This window comes from Juglans regia, chromosome 14, assembly GCF_001411555.2.
Source record: "Juglans regia cultivar Chandler chromosome 14, Walnut 2.0, whole genome shotgun sequence".
Classification (NCBI taxonomy): domain Eukaryota; kingdom Viridiplantae; phylum Streptophyta; class Magnoliopsida; order Fagales; family Juglandaceae; genus Juglans; species Juglans regia.
Window position 1 is genome coordinate 25,422,778 of NC_049914.1, and position 7,181 is coordinate 25,429,958.

The following is a 7,181-nucleotide window of genomic DNA, read 5'->3' on the forward strand; positions in this document are numbered from 1 at the left end:
GTGATTTATAGATATATGGAGGAGGGGGTGACTTATAAATATAAGGAGGAGGGGGTGATGGTGATGGAGGTGGAGGTGACTTGTAGACATATGGAGGAGGAGGTGAGGGAGATGGCGGAGGTGGTGACTTGTAAATATAAGGAGGTGGAGGAGATGGTGAGGGTGGTGGTGGTGATTTATAGATATATGGAGGAGGAGGTGATGGAGATGGAGGAGGCGGTGACTTGTAAACGTAAGGAGGAGGTGGAGATGGAGAAGGTGGAGGTGGTGACTTATAAATATAAGGAGGAGGAGGTGATGGAGACGGTGGAGGAGGGGATTTGTAAATGTAAGGTGGAGGTGGTGATGGAGATGGTGGTGGTGGAGATTTATAAATATAGGGAGGAGGAGGAGATGGTGATGGTGGCGGCGGTGAGTTATAGTAGTAATGTGGTGGAGACTTCTTGTAGTATGGAGGCAACGGTGAGTTGTAGCGGTAGTATGGCGGGGGAGGGGACTTGTAAATGTAAGGCTTGTAATCATCATCATCGGCTGCTACATTGGTGGCCAGTATGAATACTGCCACTGCATAAACCAGGCGAGGCCAAAAATTGGCCATTTTTGAGTAAACACGAAACTCCCACAGTTGTGTGTTTTATGGCTTGAAGATCTGAACTACTTTGGAATGAGGAGCACTGAGCAGAGGCTCCCACTTTATATAGCCAACCCTTCAATAAGCAGATCAGCATGTTTTTTAGTACTAGATGAAGTTTTCAACCTTGAACTAACCAATAATACATGAATAATGGGATCCCAGTAATGCCTTGAAACGGTCTAGATTATCTGTGCAGGCACCAATATTGATAATGATTAAAAAGAATACATTTATGTAAAGACTAATTGACTCCATCAACAACCCTAATTAATGTGAAAATGGGTTCATGTTTGATCTTTGTTTAGTCTTTGGCTTGTGTTGAAATGAATGAAAATTAATACCTAACACGCGTTGTTGGATTTTGAGTTTCTAGGCTGGACATATGTACTGGCAATATCGACATTAATATATACACTTGTTTTTTATTATTTTTATTTTTTGTTTTTGGGTTTTATAAACATCAGCAACAGAGTCGGTGAAAGTGGAACATTTCCAATTTGCAAGGCAGAACAGGTCCTGCAGGCGTACCACCTTATTTTTTCCAGATTTTCCATTCATTTCTTCAGAAAAAGTTACAAAAAAAAAAAAAAAAGTTAAATAAATAAAGCTACATATCACTATCAATTGCCTGGTCCATGCATGTTATTAAATTAAGCACCAAGATGCAACGAGTCTATGTAATTATATCTATTTGAATAATCATGGTTGCTCAGCTTCTTGACAGCATAAGATTTATGCTTGTGATACCAAGTTTTCCAATGATTATGCTCGTGATTATACCGATATAAATAAAAAATTATCTTATTAATATGAAACCTCAGGAAAATGCTAGATTAATTATCAGATTAATTAGTATTTCTATTATCAAGGTTTTTACTATTATCTTTTCATTTTTTTATGTGGCATTAAATAATTTATTTACAGTTAAAACATAATAAATAGTCTCAAATTATTAAATACAACATCATAAAATGGTGAGAGATTAATGTTGATAAAATAAACTGTGGATAGAGCCTGCACTGCTCAAAAATAAAACTATCCACCTAGATAGGTGAGTTGATTTTAATTATTGGAGGAATTAAAGGTCAAGAAGAGCTTGTCATTATTAAAAGTATTTAGGTAATTTAAAAGCTAAATGTGGAGGAAAGAAGTGCATGATTAGGTGCATTAAGTGCATCTTTCTCTAAGTATTACAAAAAGATATATTTTTCTGCTGGTTGCTCAAAGTTGGAGTCTTCCATTGCATATATAATTCAGGTGGTTGATGTGGGCATGAATGAGAGTTTGTTGTTACCTTTCTCTACTTAGGAAATCAAGTTTGCTCTCTTTGGTATGGGTCCATTGAAATATCATGGTCCAGATGGTGTAGCTAGTTGTTTTTATCAAGAAAAATGGGATTTGGTTGGTGATGGGATTTGTGCAGCTGTCTTGGAATGTCTGCATACAGATAGGAGTATGGAATCTATCCATTCAACCTTCATTACTCTTATTCCTAAAGTCCCTAGGGCAGAAAAGGTAACAGATTTCTACCCAATTAGCTTGTGTAATGTTTTATATAAGATTGTGGCAAAATTTTTAGCTAATCGACAAACACATTCTTTCAAAAATCATGTCTCAAACTCAAAGTGCATTTATACCCGCTTGGTTAATAACTAATAACATACTTGCTAAGGATGAAACATTATGCAAAATGAATTCTGCAATGAGAGGCAGAGATGGATAAATGGTACTAAAGTTGGATATGAGTAAAACTTATGATCGAGTGAAATAGATTTTCATGGGAGCTGTTTTGCAGAAAATGGGTTTTGCATAAAGATGGATTCAACTTATTATGAAATGTGCGTGTTCTATCTCATCCTCAATACTGGTCAATGGTACTCCAATAGAAACAATTGTCCCTACTCGTGGTCTTCGACAAGGTGATCCATTATCATGTTATATTTTCATTATCTGTGTAAAAGCTCTGAGTTCTTTATTAACCAATGCTAATCAGAAAAAACTAATATCTGGAATTCCTATTGCTGATGGATCCATACATATTAGTCACATGTTTTTTGCTGATGATAGTATCCTATCTGGAATTCAGTGAAAACTTTTATCTGGAAAGCTTGTCTAGATGGTCTTCCTACCAAAATGAATTTATTCAGGAGAAAGATAGTTGATAGTCCAACTTGTCCAATTTGTAAAGCTCAATATGAATCTGTTGTACATGCTCTCTGGCTTTGCCCAACTACTCAGGATGTTTAGTGTCAAGGTTTTATGAAAGTACCAAAATGTATTACTGATGTTGATGATTTCTTCATGATAATGTGTACTCTTATAAAAAGATTGCAAGAAGAAGAGCTTGAACTTTCAGTAGTCAGACTAAATCAATATGGTGGCGCAGAAATAAATTTGTGCATGATGCAGTGTTTCTAAATCCAACTGAAGTTCTTAATTCTTCTCAACATTCTTATGATCTGTTTAAAGCGGTCCAGCAAAAGAGAATGTTGTCCCAATCAATGTTCAGACCTATTACCAGATGGTTACCGCCTGATATTTCTCATTGTAAAGCAAATTGGGATGTGGCTATTAATTCAGTATTAAATAGAATTGGTGTGGGAGTAACACTCCGGGGCTTTGAAGGCAGAGTTATGGCTAAGTTAGAAAAGCCTCTAGAGATCCAATTGGAACCAATTGCTGCTGAAACTTTTGGGATGTTGGAAGCTATGAAGTTCTGCCAGGAATTAGGTCTGAGTAAGGTGATATTTGAAGGTGACTGTCTACAGGTTGTTAATGGTTTGAATGATCCTAATATGAATTTCTGCTCACATGGAATTTTAATTGGGGATGCTAAGAGTACTCTGAAACAGTTTCATGTTATTCATGCCAAGAGGAATGCTTATGCTGCAGCTCATTCTCTAGCCAAGTCAGCGTTGGATTTATCTTCTTTTCGTGTACATATGGAGGATGCTCCATTGTGTGTTCAAGCCATTGTAATTGATCAATTGTATATTTCGTAATGAATGAAGTTATTAGTTTAAAAAAAACACACAATTTACCTCTCCACCTTCTTTTGATACATTAGTCCCACATCCTAAGACCATTGATGTAGGATTGGTTCTCTCAAACCAAAAAAATTCCAGATTCCCATCTTTATCAATCTACCCATAACCTCTGCACTAATTTCATGTTTTCTTGACTGAGACTGAACGATCCACTTTTCGCGAAGTAGTTACTGACTCTGGTGGAAAGAAGCTAAGGATAAAGAATTTCATGCCCATGTCTCCAACAACACTTGGTCTTTTTGCTCTCAGCCATTGAACCACAACATCATTTGAACCAAACGGGTGTATTGCACTAAATAGAAGAAAGATGGATCTGTGGATCGTTTCAAAGCCAAGCTTGTTGGCAAAGACTTTGAACAACAATGTGGCATTGACTATTCTGAGGCTTTCAGCCCTGTGATTAAGCCGTCAACCATTCGAGTTATACTCACTTTGGTAGTCCATTTTAATTGGTCCATTAGGCATATGGATGTTTCCAATACCTTCCTACATGGATCACTAGTGGAGGAAGTATTCATGAAAAAATGTCAGGGTTATATAGATCCACAGTTTACAGATAATGTATGCACGTTAAACAAAGCTATCTATGGCTTAAAACAAGCCCCTCAAGCTTGGTTCAATCACTTTTTCTATTAGACATTGGCTTCACCGCCTCTCTTGTTGATACATCCCTATTTTGTTTTTATCATGGTGATGCTCACATTTACATTCTTATCTATTTGATGACCTAATCCTCACAGGTTCTTATGATTCAGTTATTCATTCACTAATCACAAGACTTCAGGAGGAATTCCCTTTTAAGCATTTAGACAACTTGCACTAACGATGGACTACATCACTGCCATTCAAAGTAAATCTCTTATATGCTAACTCAAGTACACATGCAGGGCGCCCAACCATCACCACATCCCTGCTTTTCTAGCATTAAACTCTCCAAGTTTGATGGTGAAACACTCCCCGACCTTGCTGATTACAGATGTAGTGGGAGCTCTTCAGTGTTGTACACTTACCAACCTGAATTTGCTTTTGTTATGAATCAAATTTTTCAAGACATGCACTCCCCTACTTCAGTTCATTGGACTGCTGCAAACAGGGTTCTTCGCTACCTAAAAGGGTCGCTTGATCATGGACTTCTTTACACCAAGGGACAGTGGCAACTTGAAGCCTACTACAATGCTGATTGGGCAGGTAGCGTAGATAACCGAAGATCTACCTTAGGTTTTGAAATTCTTCTTGGTAATTGTCTTGTTTCCTGAAGTGCAAAGAAGCAAGCAGAGGTTTCCAAATCAAGTACTGATTCTGAATATTGATCATTGGCCATCACTACAACTGAGCTTTATTGGCTTCGCATGTTATTCAATGAACCTCATCTTTCTCTCATCACAGCTTCCATCATTTGGTGTGATAATGTTAGTGCACTTGTCTTGGCTGCCAACCCTATATTCCATGCTAGTACCAAGCAAATTAAAGTAGACAACCACTTTGTGTTAAAAAAGGTATCAATAAGGACATTCAGCTGAAATCCATAATTTCTACCACATTAGGTAGCAGATATATTTACCAAAGCTTTATCTGCAGCTCGATTTCATTTACTCAAGTCCAAGCTTATGGTAGTCTCACCTCCCATTAGCTTGAGGGGGGCTGTTAAGATGAATATGACTCTTCTTCACATGATTTGACATCTCAATAGATACTGATTAAGATAAGTTGCAAAAAACCAATTGATATCATCGATAAATTTCAAAGTGACATTATCGGCCTATGATAAACGGCAACAACCAAATAACACTATTTATCTGCAGTTTAGTTCATATCCATTGTATCATATAATTCAAACTCGTGTATGCCTATAATTTGATTAATACGACACAGTTTCAGTATCTTGGATGAAACTATATATTTTTCTGCATTTTATAACTTCATTCAGATATTATATATGCATGCACGTATGTGTACTACTAATTATTTAACACAATTGGAACAGATCAAATTAACATTGGGCCGGGGTTGGTGAAGTACTTTAAATAATATTAGAAATTTGATGAATATGATCAAAACAGCCGCTAGCTAGGTTTGGATGTTTACGTACTTAGTATATATACTCGTGCATGTGTTAACTGGTGAAGTTCAATTGGAGTTGATCAATCATGTGCATGCCTAACCAACCAAAAAAAAAAAAAAAAAAAGAAAGAAAAAAAGAAGAAGAAAATAGATCAAGAAAAAGAGCAAAGAAAGCTAGCAAGCTAGCTAAAATTAACAGTGTTAAATATATAATAAATTAATCATGCCTACGTACAAACACGGATGATGTCGGATGATCCTTTTTTAACTTTTTGATGATTATCACGTTCTAGAATTGTTCAACGACGACGAAAAGTCGAAGAATCAGTACTAGCAACGGATATAAAATCGCTGCAAAACCCTTATTTCTTGTAGTGAACAACGATATTTTTATACAGTCATGTAAGTTTTACTAATTTTTTTTTAAAAAAATTGAGTAAATAATCTACATGAAAAAGTTAATTTTTTAATGATGTAAAATTCCACTCTTTTTTAAAGAGAATGTGCGAGATTTACACATTCTAAAATTATATCCAGTATTACTTTAAAAAAAAAAAAAATTGTTTGGAGTGAATTGGTTTATAGGGTCAAGAATGGTTTAATTATATATATATATATATAGAGTCAACGTAGGTACGTACGTTCGCTTTACCGCAAATGGAATATTGGAAGATCGAATATGATCCGTTTAAAGAAATAAAAGAGAGTAATATTCTAAGCATATATAACGTCTCGTGATCATCAACACATAGGATTCAATTAATTAAAGAAATCGCAAATACATGAATATCTATATCAAGTAGATCGCGAGTTTCAAATTACAACAAGATCTCATTATTCATGAAAAGGCACTGAAACGTGGCATGCATGTCTTTCCGTCTATTTGTATGCCATTTCATGTCTCGAACGGACTGCATAAAACCATATATCCCCGATGAGAGTGTCCGAGTACTTGAGGGCAGCATTTATTCTTTTTAATAACAAATAAGCTGCAAATTAACAAAATAATATAAATACAGAAGGTTACCATGGGGGAACGTAAAACACAAAAACTATAAGAAGATCGGAAGGGCATGCATGTAAAGAAAATGAGAGCATATAGCTAAACTTACGCAATCTATAGATCAAATAGTAGTGATCGGTAATAATTAGTATACAGGGGGAGGTGGTGGGGAATTGTAGTAGTAGTAAGGTGGTGGTGATGGGGATGGCGGTGGTGGAGACTTGTAAACATAAGGAGGAGGAGGTGAAGGTGATGGAGGAGGTGGGGACTTGTAGATGTAGGGAGGAGGGGGTGATGGAGATGGAGGAGGCGGTGACTTGTAGACATATGGAGGAGGTGGTGGGGATTTGTAGATGTATGGGGGAGGAGGTGAGGGAGATGGTGGAGGAGGGGACTTGTAAATATAAGGAGGTGGAGGGGATGGTGAGGGTGGTGG

The 7,181-nt window shown here is 36.7% G+C and overlaps 1 protein-coding gene across 1 annotated transcript in view; it reads left to right on the forward strand.

Annotated features, from left to right (window-relative positions):
• The window catches only part of LOC108998682 (1-acyl-sn-glycerol-3-phosphate acyltransferase 3-like), a 13,237-nt gene that overhangs the window by 4,289 nt on the left and 1,767 nt on the right, over positions 1 to 7,181 (forward strand). The window lies entirely within an intron of this gene.